The sequence below is a fragment of the Ursus maritimus genome, unplaced genomic scaffold (assembly GCF_017311325.1).
Source record: "Ursus maritimus isolate PB19 unplaced genomic scaffold, ASM1731132v1 scaffold_8, whole genome shotgun sequence".
Classification (NCBI taxonomy): domain Eukaryota; kingdom Metazoa; phylum Chordata; class Mammalia; order Carnivora; family Ursidae; genus Ursus; species Ursus maritimus.
Window position 1 is genome coordinate 56,614,289 of NW_024426996.1, and position 18,289 is coordinate 56,632,577.

An 18,289-nucleotide genomic window follows, 5' to 3' on the forward strand; every position below is an offset into this window, starting at 1 on the left:
TAGTTTAGCAGTGCTTATTATTTAAGAGAAAGAGAGAGTGCAGGAGGTGAGGGGCAGGAGCAGAGGGACAGGAAGAGAGAGAGAATCCTAAGCATCCTCTGTGCCCAGCACAGAGCCTATAGAGGGGCTCAATCTCACTACCCTGAATTAAAGACCTGAGCCAAAATCAAGTCAGATGTTTAACCAATGGTCACCCAGGTGCCTCATTTTTTCCGAAGCTTTATTTTCATCTCTTTCTGTAACTGAGTTTCCCTTCAAAATCAGCACTGGCACACACAACTTGAATAATTATTCTGGGATTTGATCACATGGAAGAGGAGGGAATGAGAAGAGGTTAGTGGTTCAGGAGAAATGCATGAGTTTAGATTGAGCTGATTATCACTGTGGACAATTGAGTATCAATCCTACTGTACAGAATACATCTCAGAAATTTTTCCCTGAAACAAGGAAGAATCCATTACGCCCACTGACTCTTGCTTCTTACCCACAGTGCTTAAAATTCATCCCAGAAGTAATTAACGCCACTGACTATTACTGGACATGGCAGAGGAGCTGAGTGGGCTTGGTCAATATCCCACCCAAAGAGAGCAGAGCAGATTCAGGCAAAAAAATTTATTAGTCCTTTCCAAATTAGATTTAATGGGATTCTTTTGCCATTTACGAATTCATTTCATATTTATATTTCATCATTTTTTTAAAACCTTGGCCAATATTCACTGCATTTTTGAATAGTAACTTGTACTGTATCTGTTATTGTAAATCATTTTTCTACTACATTTGTTTAGTCATGGTTATTCATCTCTTCTTCCAAGTTCTTTAGATAGATGATTTCAACTCCCAAATAAATCATTTGAAATGTTTATTTTTTATACTGAACTTCTAAGTGTGGAAAACGTTCATATTTGCATTATGGCATATCATTCACCTTTTAACTTATTTTTAAAAATGTGAGTGTGCCTTCGCAAATACATACCGTTTCTTTTTATGTGTATGTAGATTCTTCATAGTTTTCTCCAAGTTCATTGGCTTATGGTTTATAATTTTTTAATAATTTTCCTACCGTTCATTAATGTATTTCTTCCATTACATTGTCTAACTTGCTATTGCCATTATAAGGAGAAAGCAACTAGAAATCTATGTACCTGTCCAGCTTCCTCAACTCACTCATGACTTTCAGGGACTAACTGGATTTTCATAGGTGTTCCAGGTGGACAAGCTTTTGCACAGGTGCTAATTATTTTTTCTGTTTCTTGCTTCCTTCATTTACCAACTTCAGGGATCATTTTGAACAATAATGATGAAACCAGGCATCATATTCTTATTCTCAACTTTATTAATAATGACTCAAATGCAACATGTCCTACAAGATATTAATAGATATGTATAAAAGAATTTAACTGACCAAAAAAGGGGTGGAAAATATAAGTTAAACATACTTGAATAGGGCCTGGCAACGAACTAGTCATATAAAGTTGAACTATTTTTCCCCCCTTTATCTCCCTATTTCCTGCAGCATATTCCCAAGGAGTATTTTAAGGTGTTTAATATACACATATACAGGAATCATCATGGAGTCTAAATCTAATAATCACTCATCAGTTTTAGCTGTTTTAAGTATTGTTCATTCCTATGTCAGTTGTCTATTAACTTTTTTCCAGACAGTACTTAATTGCAAGAAAATCTTTAATATGAATTAATCAAGTTTAATAAATATTTCCCCCTATGGATTTATCTTTGATGTTTACAGAAATACTTCATCCTCTCTAATTGATCTCTAGTATGTCACAAAGACAGTTTTCTATATGATCACTACTAATTTTATTGTCTTACACTTAGGCTTTTTTCTAGTAGCATTTTTAATCAGTCTCCTAGGTCTATAACTTTGTACATTTCACTTGGTAATTTTTTTTATCTTCAACATCTCTGAGTAGTTCTTGACCAGTTCTCAGTTGTTGTCTTTTTTTTTTTTTTTTTTTTTTTAAGATTCCATTTATTTATTTGACAGATAGAGAGCACAAGCAGGGGGAGAAGCAGGCCCCCCATTGAGCAGGGAGCCCAATGTGGGACTTGATCCCTGCCAGGAATGGCCAGCAATCCCTGTACGGATGGATGAAAAATTACTCCAAACTTTGCAGTGAAAGAGAGAAGACAAAGGGGTCAATACTTAGCGGCGAAGACCCTTTGCTCTGCTTTGCTCCTGCTTTTATCGGTCCTTCAGGACAATCACAAATCCTTATTGCTGTTCTTCAAGCACGTGATGTGTGACAAGGGGTCTTACTGAAACTGGGAGGAGCTGTTTACGGGAAGGATACAATATGCTAATTTGCGTGCTCTCGGAGTTCTGCTACACATAGCCTAAGGGACAATACCTACATCTCAGATCACAGGGCAGCTGTTCGGACTAGGAAAGCTTCAGGAAGGCAACTCCCCCAGCATTCCAACAGCACAGTGGTCACGTAGGCCATGGCATTCCAAAGGCCTATGCCCTTCTCTGAAAACGTCCCTGCCCTCAGCGGCCTCCGTGTTACATTGTAACAAGCCAGGTATTATGGCTGATTTCATGCTCCACGTTAACCCCAACATCTCTCCCTTTTTGTTTCTTTAAAGTGGTTGCAAGTAGTTCTTGAGACAGTTACACAGTGTAGATATGCTTCACATCTCTGGCGGCGGATAGGGCAATTGTTCCAATTTTGCAGACTATGATGAGAAGAAAAACACTAATAATTATGACAATAGCAACTCCTAAGAATCCGCATTTTGTGGAAGAGAACCATATGGCTGGGTTAAGCCACTGCAGGTTGTTGGAGACTGCCAAACTTCTGGATGAAGCTTATGATTTTCCACCGCCGTTAATGAGGTGAGGATCTGATCCTTCAGCTGCTGAACATCAAAAGTTAAATTGTCATGGAATGATCCGCGCATTTGTTTCTTTATCTTTTCCTAATCATGTATAGACTGGTTCCAGGGCATGGGGATCTATGAGCCCCGTCACGTAAGAGGGCTTGCCGATAGGCAAGCTAAGGCTTCCTTTTTTTCCCTAAAATATTCAATAGCAGCTTCCATTAGTTGAAGATGTCTTAATATTGTTTGATCGATAGTTTGTTGAAGTTGAAATTCCCTTGTGCTATTAATAGCCAGCTGGTCCACAAAGGCAGCAGTCTGAACTGAGTGAGAAGGGGGTACCTGCCACACTAGTGACAGTAATCACAGAGAGCCGCGGTAATGCTGGCCATGAGCACTCCCAGGAGGCACTTGGGTCGTCTGACGTCAGATAACGCCTGATTCGGAATGCTAATGAATTTGGATTCTTCCCAACCTCTGGTAAGATTAACAGGGGTAGTGGCGTTGTTGAAAATAGGAAAAGGGGCACCTGCCCAAGTAACATGTTTCCAGAGGGGAGGATTTATAACATAGGCCCGATAAAGAGCAGGAAGCACCCAGGCAACAGCAGCAGACGGACAAGCATACATGCCACGGTAGAGCTGGTGTTAAGCACAGATACCTTAGCCCAGAGGGTTTACTGGTCTGTTGTGGAATCGTCTTCTTGAGGTCTCCCCAGGTCATGAATTTGGCCTTGTGGGTACTGGGGAGGTGCATGAAGGGCAGCTGTTTTTCTTCTGGACTCAGGTGACTCATCTGAGGGACTGACTGGATTCTGACCATGTCAGGCCATGGTAATGTTTAACGTTTCTAGTGGGGATCCACACTGGTCAGTCATTAGTGGAAACCCAAGCATAACCTCATGGCCATGTTAGGAGTTCTACTGGTCCCTGCCAAATGCCCATGTTTGGGTCCTTCCAGAGTACTTGCACTCATGTTTTTGGTGGGGAATGTGGTTTGAAATGTTTTTCTTTGGCAGGAGTTTCAAAATCAGGATTTAAATTAAGAAGATTAACTTTGTTTATATTTTCTTATCAAGAGCAGACTGACGATTCAAGAAAACGTTTTTTGAACAAAGAGAATTTCAATCTTATACCACTGTACCTTGAAAATCCCTTTATTTTCATCTTAGTCTGTCCTGACCACACCTAATATTCCCTTCCAAAGATTTCGCTTCACAAACCTACAACTTTCTTTTGCATTTAGATTTTGTCCCAAGCCATTTTTCTCCAAATAACCATTCTTATTTAGGACAAAATTACCTTTTACCAAGAATGAAGTTCCCATTCCTTGTATTTCTTACATATCTCCTACTTTTCTTCATACCGAGTTGCCAAATTTTGCACTCTTAGAAATCTTAGTCTCCAATGAAGACTAAGTAGTAACCGATTATGAACTATTACACCAGAATTCTTTAGATGGCAAATTTATGAATCACCTTTTTGCTAACAGATTGCAAGAGATAACATGAGCGTATTTGGCCTTGAGTAAACCTATATAGAGTAAGTTTTACATTTAATGCTGATAACCTTAAAGACTGATCTATCTTAATTAAATCGATAGACTTAACTTAGTTAAAATACTGAATTACGTTCCACCTGGATCCTCTTTTAAAAGCCTGTTTGCTTCCCATTATCAATTTTTACCTGAGACACTGGTGGGGAAATCTGGAGTGGGTGGTGTTAGGCCCAGGGGGTGCTCTTCTTGCTCCCCAATGGTAAGGGTAGGAGCCATGGTGCCTGAGGCACTGAGGATGGTCTAGAAGATGATTATACAGGCCACACCCAAGGTGGTGCAGAGAGAGGTGGGAGAGGGGGAAACAGAAGAGGCAAAGGCTGCCAGAAGACAGAGAAAGGTTTCCCAGTTCTAGAACTCATCACCTCCAGCAGAGGAGCAGACGTTGTGTTCTCCCACCAACAAGGGGGGCATAGGCAGTCTATGTCAGACCAGAAAGGACAGGGAATTTTCCAGAAACAAAAAGAGTTTCGGCAGCTGCTTGGGAATATTCCTTAAAGTCCCCATCCCGAGGTAGACTAACCACAGATGGCTCCAGTTATAGCCATTAACCCAGGAAGTGAGTAAGGGAGAAACCCCCACATCTGTTAGAAGGAACAGTGAGAGAGAGTCAAGAGTCCCCTTTGTCTGGGATGGCCTGTGTTTTCTCCAGTAACCTGAGGTTACTAGGAGGCGGCCTATTTAGATAATTATCCAGTATGTCAGGAGGGAGTTCACTAGCCAAACACATCTGGGCAAACACATTCTTCAAGGCCTTTAGATTGGGCTTCTGGTGTAGAGCAATGAAGGCCTAAGCAGGAGCAATGGGTAACCTAGGTCCATTTACCTTTTCCTACTGCAGAGATCTAACTGATAGAACCTACTAGGTAGGATAGAAACTACCTAGGCCATGCAGTGTTACAGGATATCAATCCTCTCCTAAATTTTGCCATCAGAATTGTTTACAGTGGGTTAAAAGGCACCCCAAGGGAGAGTCCTTGGAAACTGAAGAAAAGAGAAGGTCCATTACCTAGAAAATCCCCCTGACTCACAGGTGGCGCCACACACTGGGTCATGTCAGAGGTTCCTGGTGTCAAAGCAACCTGAGGCTTCCCCCGAACAAAATCGCTATGACCACTGCCACTGATACAGGCTCCTATAGGAGGGAGGCCTGCCCTCCCCTCTGCTTTCCCATCGCATTCTAGACTACGATGGGTGCCGGTGTATGGACCGAAATACCATGCCTTGAAGGTTGCGCCGTGAAGGTCACGTCATGTTTTACCTTGCCTTGAAGAACCCAATTCTGTTAGAAATACCCAAGCCTGAAGCTTCCCCAAACTTGGCCTTGAGCCAATGTCAACTTACTGCAAGCAGACTTCTTGTTTTCGGGGGAGTGGGGAAGGGGTCCATATGATGTCAGTTGCAAGATGATCACGTCGGGGTCACCACTTGCCAGAAATGGCCAGCAATCCCTGTACAACCAGATGAAAGATTACTCCAAACTGTGTCGTGAAAGAGAGGAGATGGCAAGGGGGTCAATGCTCAGAGACGAAGACCCTTTGCTCTTTGCTCCCACTTTTATAGGTCCTTCAGGATAATCACAAATTCTTATCAGGATCATGACCCGAGCCAAAGGCAGATGCTTAATCGACTGAGCCACCAAGGCATCCCTTGTCAAGTCTTTTTTATTAATCTATTAAAAAAATATGTTTGTTTCTATAATATTTTGTTGTTATTATTGCTGTTATTCTTTGGTTTTGCCTTTATGTTCTTTCTTGATGCTTTCGTGTTTTTGTTGTTATTGTTTTTGTTATATTTTTTCTATTTTTCTTTTGAATAAATGAATTTAAACCTTTAGCTTTAATAGCTTTAATTATTGTCACATATTTTGACAGATGATAATACCATAGCATAATTCTAAATATTTCTGAATTAGCTATATTTTTTCTTTTTAAGTATAAATTTAACTTCCAATTATATGGACTTAATATTTTGGTCACTATTTTCTAATTTGATTGCCTTATCCTTGGAAAATATGGCCTAATATTTAACTCTAGGAATTTTTTGGTCTATATGTCTATTTTCAACATATGCTTAAATATAGTGAAGTCTATTGCTTTTGGGGTCAGAATGTCTATTTATTAATAGATCAGGAATATTAGATTCTCTAAATTTTGATGTGTGTTAATTTCATCTAATTAAACAAGCTATCAGTTAATGAAAGAGGCGTGTTAAATTTTTTACATACAAATGCATCTAAACCTATCAAAGTCTATCTTTTTTCTATAATTAGACAAGTACATCAGCCTGTCTTGATATCAAGGCATACATTTAAAAACATATTGTCTGAAATGTATTTCTTTATTATTATTATTTTTAAAGATTTTATTTATTTATTTGTCAGAGAGAGAGAGATTGAGAGTGCCCATCAGCAGGGGGAGCAGCGGGCAGAGGGAGAAGCAGACTACCTGGTGAGCAAGGAATCTGATGTGGGACTCGATCCCAGACTCCTGGGATCATGACCTAAGTTGAAGGCAGAGGCTTAACTGACTGAGCCATTCAGGCATCCCCATTATTTCTTTATTATTATGACTATGTTTTATCTCTCTTTTCCTCTAGGCTTTCTTTCTTTCTTTCTTTCTTTCTTTCTTTCTTTCTTTCTTTCTTTCTTTCTTTCTTTCTTTTTTTCTACAAGACTGAATTTTTTCAAGGTACTTGGTCCTCCTCTTTTTTATAGCTCTTGGAGTACATTATGATTGTTAAAATGATATTAATAGTTAAGTACTTCCTATACAAATTAAGGCAAATCATGTGTGGTTTGTATTCCTGAAAATATTTTTACTATGCCTTCCTATTTCAATGACATTTTAGCAGGATCTTAAAGTTTACATTTGTGATCATTTTCTTTCAAGATAATAAAGCTATTACTTATTGTTTTTTTTTTTTTTAAGATTTTATTTATTTATTTGACAAAGAGAGACAGCCAGGGAGAGAGGGAACACAAGCGGGGGAGTGGGAGAGGAAGAAGCAGGCTCCCAGTGGAGGTACCTGATGTGGGGCTTGATCCCAGGACCCCGGGATCATGCCCTGAGCTGAAGGCAGATGCTTAACGACTGAGCCACCCAGGCGCCCCTGTTTTTTTTTTCAATCTGATGCTGTTCAAAAATTTGCTGTTAGTCTGTGTTCTTGTTTCTTTGTAAATGAATTCTTTTTTCTAACACTTAAAAATTTTTTTTGTCTTTGGTATGCCCTAGTTTGGTGTTCATGGAGTCCATTATTGTCATGAATGTTTTTTCTTTCTTTTCTTCTATGCAGTTTTTAGTCCAACATCTTGACAATTTATTTTATATTTGAGAAATAGATGCACATTCATTTTCAAACATCTCCTCCCTTTTTTCTTCTTTAACTTTTATTTCTGATATTTTAAAAATTTATTTTATTTTTAAAATTTTTACTTATTTGTTAGAGGAGAGAGAGAGAACACAAATGGGAAGAGGGGGAGAGGGAGAGGGAAAAACAGACTCCCAGCTGAGGAAGTGCATGGGGATAAGACCCCTGCACAGGAAGAGCTGCACTGGGTCATGAAGAGTGGCTGATTAAATACTTTCAAGTTGGGACGCACTTAGGGACAGCACAAGCCTCCAAGGTATTTTGTAAATAAGGTTTCTAGGACCTTGAAGGGGGCTAGGTATTGTTAGGAAATTTCATTTATTACTCTTTAGTAAATACTCAGTCAGGAGACTCTTCAGATGTCATATGCTTCGGAGATAATGGCCAAGATATATCTTGGTGGATAGAGACAAAAGAAGTTTACAAAGGAATTTTTATATGTTAAGTAGAATTTACAGGATCCTGGAGGCATGGGCTAAGATTGCCTTTTGCCCTTAGCAAAGTGTCCACATCGAAGCAGGTGAGTTCCTAGAGGAATTTCAAGGACTTGTCAATGGGCTATAAGTAATAAGGAAATCTAATTTTTATTTTTGCCTTTGCTTCCCATTTCACATATATCTTACACCTCTTTTATATTGATAACTTTAATGCCTTGCCGTTACCCAGATGGCTAGATCCTTCAGTTACTCCTTACCTATATCTACCTCATTACTTACTCTAGCCACTGTATTCTTAATTCATCTACATTAAACATATTTAATCTATTAGTACCACTAGGTCTTATTCTTATTTTTATTTCAATATCTTTATCTCCTTAGAATATTTATGGGGTATATTTTAAATCCCTAGTATGTCTCATCTGTACTCACGTATTATATATAAGCTGTCAACCTTACTCATATTTCGAGGTAGCTGTATGTTTTTGGGCTTCAGGATATCACACATACAACACCAAATAATTATCAGCCATCAGCAGGGTGTCCAAGAATTCAACGCAATTCTACACTATCTATCTGGACAGCGCATCAGATTAAAGAATCAGTCCTCCAAGACTGGCCCCAACCCCACCTCAGACGCCAGTCTGGTTGCAGGCCCCAGGTTATTACCTGTGCTTGTGACGGCCCAACCACAGATTGGAGGTTCCAGGGGCCTAGTCCCTGTGTTCTTTTAATTTGCTACAGAGACTCACGAAACTCAGAGAAATACTTAACTTACATTTACCAGTTTTTTAAAGGATATGTTAGAGGATTTCAATCAACGACTAGATAAAGAGATATATAAGGCAAGGTATGGAGAATGGGCACAGAACTTCTATGCCTTGCATTTTCACACGTTCAGCAACTTAGAAGCTCTCTGAGCCCAGTCATTTTAGGTTTTCTATGGAGCCGTCATCATGTAGTTACGAATGACTAAATCATTGTCACTCACTGATTGAACCTCCAGTTCCTCTTTCCTCCCCAGATATGTCTGGTTGTGGGGGAGAGGCCAGGGAGGAGGGGCAAAAAAGTTCTGATGCTCTAATCAAGTGGTTGGTCCTTCAGGCAAACAGCCACATCCTTAAGTGGGATCCAAAAGTCTTATCATTAACATAACAAAAGACACCTCTGTCACCCTTATCACAGGAAATTCCAGTAGTCTTAGGAGCTGTGAGCCAGGAGCCATGGATGAAAACCAAACATTCAGATGACTAAAATATATTTCTTATAAACCACAGTATCACACTACATGTTTAAGTATTTAATTGTTTGATCTTTTAAGCTAATATTTTTCTAAGAGTATAAACTACTCTGTCAGTAATCTGGATTGGGTATGATGTATTGCCAGATTTCAGTCCTTATTAGTCCAGTGAGGTCAGAGTAAAGCAGCAGGGAAGAGCGCCCTAGGGCAGGAAGTTGCAAGTAACAAGATTGACTACTACTGGCCCTTTCCTTGATTTTTTTTTTTTTTTTAAACAGGCAAATCCTCTCCTCAGAGTTGATGAGGGAGCAAAAGGGCTAGCTAAGGACAGGCAGAAGCTGACACCCCACAAACCCTCCCCCCATGGGATATATGTGACATTCCTCAGGCCCTCCTGGCTGCCCTAAAGGAAAAACAAATAGTTAATTTACAGAGATCACAATCTTGCAAGACAGGAGTCTCCCTCAGTTTACAAAAGCCATAGCAATTTACAAGAACAAAGCATTTCTAGCAATAACCTAGCTTCCAGAAGGGAAAGTAAATACAATTAAATGTCCTTATAACCTGCAACCCATTGACAGATACTTGAAGCAGGCAGAGTGTGAAAGTTCCTCCTGGAATCTCCCAACTATCTTATTGTTAATGCCTTACTAGAGGGGTAAACAACCTTAACTTGACGATGGCAAGGCCTCTGGTATCCTGTGAGTCTTCTTTAACATATGAAAGTTCTTTAGAAACTTCCTTTTTTCCTTACCTCCCCCAACCCCATAGTATATAATCAGCCACCCCTCACAACCCTGGGACAGCAGCTCTTTCTTGCCCATGGGTCCTGTCCCTGTGCGCTAATAAACCACCATTTTGTACCAAAGACGTCTCAAGAAATCTTTCTTGGTCATAGGCTCCGGACTCTGCCCCACTGAACCTCACCTGTATTCCAAAACCACATAAGGAATGCAAGGCATTGCTTACCTTTGAAATAGCACTAGGAGTTTTACCACTGGTTTATTGTCTCTGACAGGTCAGGCTATTTCCCGGCTTGGTAGTGACTTCGTTTTTGCATTCCCTTGTTCCTGAGGCTTTTGCATTTCTTTGTAAGAACCTCCTAGGAAGTTCTGTAAGAAGTGTACTTGGGCAAGTACCCTGGTGGGGCATAGATCATGGAAAAAAGCTGGGGGCAAAAAATGACTTTCCTTGTGTCACGAAAGCTATGTCTCATCTTTACTTTTCTGGGGACCTCTAACTCCTTCTGCTTATGTTCCAGCAGGCATCTGAGATATTACTGATTGTTCTCTTGAACCTAAGGGAAAAGAAATGTAAAAAGCAAAAGACAAAACTTAAAAATCTGTCCTGGAACTTATCAATTCACTGCTGCTCCATTCCACTGCTCCTTTTCTCCCTCTCTCTCTCTCTCTCTCTCACTCACACACACACACACAAAAATCAACTTAAGACAATTTTTAATTTTCCCTATTCCATTTTAATATACTTGAACCATGATCATTTTCTAAGTAAACAGAAGAAAAAAACATATCTAGGATTCCATCATTATGTGTGATTAAAGTATTTTTTTAAATTTATTTATTTGAGAGAGAGTGAGCAAGAGAGAGAACATAAGCAGGGGGAGGGGCAGAGGCAGAAGGAGAAGCAGACTCCCCATTGAGCAGGGAGCCCAATGCGGGACTCCATCCCAGAACCCTGGGATGGTGACCTGAGCTGAAGGCAGAAGCTTGACTGACTGAGCCACCCAAGGTGCCCCTGTGTGATTAAAGTATTAGAGGAATGTACTTCAATAGCACTTATAAAACCATATTTTATTTATATATTATGTATCAGGAGCCTGCATTTTTCTTATTCTCCAGATACTATTATTTGGCAATTAATATTTTTTCAATAAATATTCTCCTGCATACGAATGAGTGGGCGGTTAGTTAGAGATGAGCTGGAGGTAAGGATAGTGAAAAATAGGTTACACGTTAGAAGCCTGAGCTCACAACATCCCGACTTTGTGGCTTCCAAGACCCCGAGGCTAACAAACCAAGAGCCACAGGTGCAGAGCATGCGCTCTCCTCTTCCACCTCTGCCCCAGAATAACCCCTGGATTCATCGTAATGCATTTGCATTGCTGTTATAACTCCCCATCCCCATGGCGGAAGGCTGCCATGACGGTGCCAGTACAAACCTTTTAAGGTCAAAAACTCCTCTTCCCAACCTGTGGGAAGAGTCCCCCAGATGATTGGAAGCAGCCTACATTAGACACCACCCCACTGCATGTCAAAGCTCCTCCCAGCCCAGAAAGACAAAAGAAATATCCAATCCCCAAACTAAGGGCCAGACCCACCTCATGGAACACCTACCAGCTCTCCCTTAGAGAGTGTGCTGTGGCTCTAAAAAACCTGTCTTCTGCTTTCACTTTGGGCACTGATCTCTCATTCTTTATTGTGTCTGTGCCAAGAGCCAAGACACAATGCTTTTGGTGCTGACACATACATCATGTCTTAAAACTTCTAAGTTATTTAAATTCCCAGATATAAATCCAGTTGATGCTTGAACAATATGGGGATTAAGGGACCCCAGACCCCACACAGCTGAAAATTCACATACAACTTTTGACTCCCACCAAATCTTAACTACTAATAGCCTACTGCTAACCAGAAGCTTTACCAATAACGTAAGTAGTGGATTAACACATATTTTCTATATGTGTTATATACCGTATTCTTAAAATAAGCTAGAAAAATGTTCTTAATAAATCATAAGAAAAAATACATTTGCAGTACTATATTTATGAAAAAAAAATCCACCTATAAGAGGACTCACGGCAATTCATATCCAGTTGTTCAAAGGTCAACTGTAATTGCTTCAAGGGTATTCACTAAGCCTCTGTACATGATGTCCTCATTCCTGGATTTTTCATTCTGATCAATCTTTAAAGATTGCAACTTACTGGTAGCAAAACGTTAACTGCAATAAACAAAGAGACAAACAAAAAAACAAAACATATATTTTCTCTCTCTCTCGAACAAAAAACCAAAACAAACATTTATTTTCTCTCAAACATATATTTCCTCTCTTAATAGGATTTTTAAAAAGTGAAATGAATGGGAAGTTAAATGTAAAAATTGCTGAAAATATTATTGAAGTCAGAAGATCAAATATGAACCCTGTTAGATATCACTACACCATCATTTTAGTTTTTTTCAAGAGAAGTTCTGGCAATGACGAAAATGTATTAATATTAAATAAATATATGCATTTAAAAAGACAGGAGAATAATGTGTTTTATAAGTTGGAAAAAACATCCAACTTCTGCCAGTGATTAATACATAATTTGTTTAATTTATGTTAACATCAGCAAAAAATATTGATGTTTAGTAAGATTAAATAACAAGCATAAGAACAGTGAATTAGATCAGAAGCATATTACAAAAATGAACCATTTCCATGTCACAGAAGTATCCTATCAACTTTAGGTTTTCTTTCTATTAATTCGTATGGATTGGTTTTATTCTTCAAGTGTTATTCTTTTCTAGGTTCTTTCAGAAAAATTTTTAATAAAATCTTATCACCTAAAAATAAATATGCTGCAATTGATCTGAATGCTGAATCTATTTGAATTTGTTTCAAGTCCAGAGTCCATGAATAATAAGCTACATCTCTTTAAAAAAATTTTTTAAAGAAAACTGGCTCTCGCTATAGATTTTCTTTAACATCAAAGAGAATAAAATCACATATATCTTAGCAGGAAAATAGAAGTTGCTAGAAAGCTATGTGATATCAAAACGTAGTACATATATCACATATAAATCATCTAATTTACATGTCATAATAAACTAAATCAGAATGCTAGTAGTCTGCCGTTGAGCATCAAATATAATAAATTCACATCTGGTAAAGAATGAATAATAAATTAATTAGCTAATAAAGTATCTCCCTCCTCACACATTTAACCATTGACCTTTCTGAAGTGTTGTTTATGTAGCTTCTTTTTGAATTTTTAAATATTAATTTCTTTCTAAATATATAATATACCGACAAAATCTATATCAAATTGCATTTGGAACATTAAAGTACAATTGAATCACTTGTGGTTGATCTTTAAAATAATTTTAGATCATTTTGTGGAGGACAATAAAATATTTTAAAGGTTTCATATGGGCTCCATAGCAAGTTAACACAAACTTAAAGGCTTGAAGCAACACACATTTATTATTTTACAGTTCTGCAGATCAGAAGCCATGGTGTGGCTCCTGAGCCACGTTTATTTTTGAAACCTCTAAGGGAGAATCCATTTTCTTGTCTTTTCCAGCTCAGGCANNNCTGGGCTTGTAGCCTTTTTCCTGAAACTTGAAGCCAGCAAAGGTTGGTGGGGTCTTATGCTGCTGTCTCTGTTACCCACTCTTCAGTTCCTCTCTTCCCAGGTGTAGGCCCGTTCAGATAATCCAAATGATCTCTTTATTTTAAAATCATTTGATTAGCAACCTTGATTCAAACAGTGAACTTAATTCCCTTTTCTTTTTTCTTTTCACTTATAGTTGGGTTTTATTTTATTCTATTCTATTTCTTCTCTTTTCTTTTTCCACTTTATTTAAACTTAACAAAAACAAAAATTTACCCTTCCTCTATTTCTCCCTTCCTCTAACTCCTCCTCTGGCAACCACCAATCTGTTCTCTGTATCTACAGCCTGAGCTTGGTTGCCTTTCTTTTTCTTTCTTTCTTTCTTTCTTTCTTTCTTTCTTTCTTTCTTTCTTTCTTTCTTTCTTTCTTTCTTCTTCTTCTTCTTCTTCTTCTTCTTCTTCTTCTTCTTCTTCTTCTTCTTCTTCTTCTTCTCCTTCCTTCCTTCCTTCCTTCCTTCCTTCCTTCCTTCCTTCGTTTCCTCTTTTCTTCCTTTCTTCCTCCCTCCCTCCCTGTCTTCCTTCCTTCTTTTTCTTTTCTTTCTTTCTTTCTTTCTTTCTTTCTTTCTTTCTTTCTCTTTCTTTTCTTCCTTTTCTTTCTTCCTTTTCTTTCTTTCTTTTTCTTTCTTTCTTCTTTCTTTCTTTCTTTCTTTCTTTCTTTCTTTCTTTCTTTCTTTCCCTTCCTTCCTTCCTTCCTTCCTTCCTTCCTTCCTTCCTTCCTTCCTTCCTTCTTCTTCCATCCTTCCCTCCTTCTCTCTCTCTCTCTTCCTTCCTGTCTTCCTGCCTTCCTTCCTTTCTTTCTGATTCCACATACAAGCATCACTCAGAGTTATTGCAGGTTTGGTTTCAAACCACCTCATAAAGTGAATATCACAATAAAGTAAGTCAAATAATTTTTAAAAAATCTTCCAGTGCATATAAAAGTTGTATTTACACTATACTGTAGTCCATTAAGTGTGAAATAACATTATGTCTTAAAAAATGTAGATATCTTAATTAAAAAATACTTTGTTGCTAAAAAAATGCTGTAATCCAAGCATTCAGTGACTCAATCTTTTTGCTGGTGGAAGGTCTTGCGTCCACATTGATGGCTGCTAACTGATTAGGGTGGTGGCTGCTGAAGCCTGGGGTGGCTAAGACTCTTTCTTAAAAGAAGAAAACAATGAAGTTTGCCTCATTGATTGACTCTTCCTTTTGCAAACGATTTTTCTGTAGTATATGATGCTGTTTGATAGCATTTTACCCATGGTAGAACATCTTTCGAAACTGGAGTTAATTTTCTCAAACGCTGACACTGCTTTATCACCTAAGTTTATGTAATATTCTAAATGCTTTGTTGATATTTCAACAATCTGGACAGCATCTTCAAGGAGTAAATTCCATCTGAAGAAACCACATTCTTTCCTCATCTGTAAGAAGCAACTGTCATCCACTCAAGTTTTATCATAAGATTACAGAAATTCAGTCCTATTTTCAGGCTCTACTTCTAATTCTAGCTCTCTTGCTGTCTCCTCCATGTCTGCAGTTACCAAAGTCTTGAATCCCTCAAAGTCCTCCATAAAAGTTGGAATCAACTTCTTCCAAATTCCTGTTATTAATCCTGTTGTCCATCTCTATCAGAGTTTTTAGGTGACCAGATGCATTGTCAATGAACAGTCATATTTTGAAGGAATTTTTTTTTTTCCCAAGCAGTAGGTCCCAACGGTTGGCTTAAAATATTCAGTAAATTATGTTGTAAACAGATGTGCTGTCAGCCAGGCTTTGTTGTTCCATTTAAATGTCATGGGCAGAGTAGATTTACCATCATTCGTAAGGCACCTGGGATTTTTGGAATGCTGAATGAGCATTGACTTCAACCGAAAGTCACCAGCTGCATTAGACCCTAGCAGAAGAGTTAGCCTGTTTTTTGAAACTTTGAAGCCAATCATTAACTTTTTTTCTGTAACTATGAACATCTTAGATGGCATCTTCTTCCAATACAAGGCTGTTTTATCTGTGTTGACAATCCGTTTAGTGTAGCCACCTTCATTAATTATCTTAGCTAGATCTTCCAGACAACCTGTTGTTTTACCTTGCACTTTTATGTTCTAGAGATAACTTCTTTCCTTAAACCCCATAAGCCAACCTCTACTGGCTTCAGACTTTTCTTCTGTAGCTTCCTCATCTCTCTCAGACTTCATAGGATTATGGAGAATCAGGGCCTTTTTCTGGATTGGGCTTTGGCTTGGGAATGTTGTGGCTTGTTTGATCATCTGTTCAAACCACTAAAACTTTCTTCATATCAGCAATAAGGCTATTTCACTTACTTTTCACTTATGTGTTCACTGGAGTAGTACTTTAATGTCCTTCAAAAACTTTTCCTTTTTATTCACAACTTGACTATTTGGCACAAGAGGCCTATCTTTTTTTGACCTGTCTTGGCTTTTAACATGCCTTTTTCTCTAAGCTTAATTGTTTCTAGCTTTTGATCTAAAGTGAAAGATGTTTGACTCTGCTTTTCACTTGACCACTTAGATCCTGTTGTAAGGTTATTAACTGACCTAATTTCAGTATTGTTGTGTCGGGAATAGGGACTCTTGAGGAGAGGGAGAGAGATAGGGGAATGACTGGTCTGTGGTACAGTCAGAAATACACAACATTTGTCAATTCAGTTCACCATCTTATATGGGCATATAGTATTGTTACTATAACAATAGTAGCGTCAAAAATTCCCAATCACATGTCATCATAACAAATATAATAATAATGAAAAAGTTTGAAATACTGTGAGAATTACCAAAATGTGACACAAAGACGTGAAGTGACCCAATGCTGTCAGGAACATGACACCATAGACTTGCTTGGTGGAGGGTTGCCACAAATCTTCAATTTGTAAAACAAAGCAAAAGAATATCTTCAATGTGCAATAAAATGAGGTATGCCTATATATAGTTTTGTGGGACTGCAAGCATAAGTCCTGTTGACCACCAGGGCCAGGTGATCTGGAGATAGACATCTGGGCAGCAGTCATAAAAACCTGGATTCCAGATGAATGTATAAGCTCTTTTCTGGGTTATATTGGCAAGCTGGAACAAGGCAGGGGAACAGCACCAAGGTGGCATTTCCAGCCTAGGTTCTTTGAGAGAAGCTCTGTAGGCCACTAAATATGTGCCAAACCTGAAGACTGCCCCTCATGTCAAAGCTCTAAAGTAAGCAAAGAAACCTCCTTCACAGAAAGACTTGAGAGTATTCCACAGTCCACAATTCAGTGTCCTGGGGCCAGCCTGTCAAGACCCATCCATCCCTCTGATTACCGCAGTCTCATTGAGTAAGGACGTGTGGGGCTAGGTAAGGAGATACAGATAGGGGCCAGGGGATCAGGCTCACAAAATTCAAAATGTGGGAGATGAAAGGAAACCAGAGATAAGGGAACAAACCAGACCATCCTGTCCTCGGTGACAGAGGTGGGGTCTTGTTAAAGCAGCTACTTGTGACCAACCAAGAATTACCCCATGTTAAAAAGGAAGTAAGCCATTGAAGGTGTAATCACTAGTAATCACTTACTCAATGGTGCTGTCAATAGAGTTGTTAAACAGATTTAAGTTCCCTGGTTAACTTTCTATAAAGACCATCCGTAAAAGCCCTCAGTGGCAACTCTATCGGGACTTCTCTCACTCTTGAGAGCTTTTTCTGTATCTTTGCTTAATAAACTTCTATTGCTTTACTCACTCTCCTTCGTCTGTGAAATTCATTCTTTGACTCCATGACACAAAAGCCTCACTCTCCCACATCATCATGGGACCCAAGAACGCGGTCCTACCCCACCATCAGAGCCAGGCAATCAAGAGGTGTCCCCTGGGTTGGCAGCTGCAAAACACTGGAGCACCAGACATAAAAACCAGGGCACTGCCTGCTTGTAAATCTCCCTCCAGGAGACATTAATGCTCTGGAGCAAGGCAGAGGGTAAGCGTGAAGATAGTGCCCACCCGTCCAAGGTCTCTGGAAAGATTATAGCCAGTCCTTAGTTTCATGTTTATTAGAAGCCTGTGCCTCAGACCACAGTCATTATGAATAACTAATAAGCCTCCTTCACAGAAAGATTGAGCTCCTTAATTGTGTTGCCTGTTGCTGGGCCCTGGGGATTGTAGCTATTTAAGAACTCTTCCTCTGTTGGTTATAGTCCTGTGGGATCCAGGGCATAAACCCCACCAGCTACCAGAGCCAGGCAATGTAGAGGTGTTCCCTAGTAGCAGTCAGAAAAATCAGAGCATAAGACTGGGGTCTGAGATCCTTTCCTGGTGACATCAATTATTACAGTCCCATGTGACTACTGTAGATTCAGGTAAATGGAAACATTTGTGCAATGATCCTGAGGTAGAAGGGAAAATTCTAGGAAATTAAATACTCCTATAGCAGAATGTGGGAAATAGATGATAGTCAGTATAGTCAGTGGTAAACATGGGAATTAAGTAAAAAA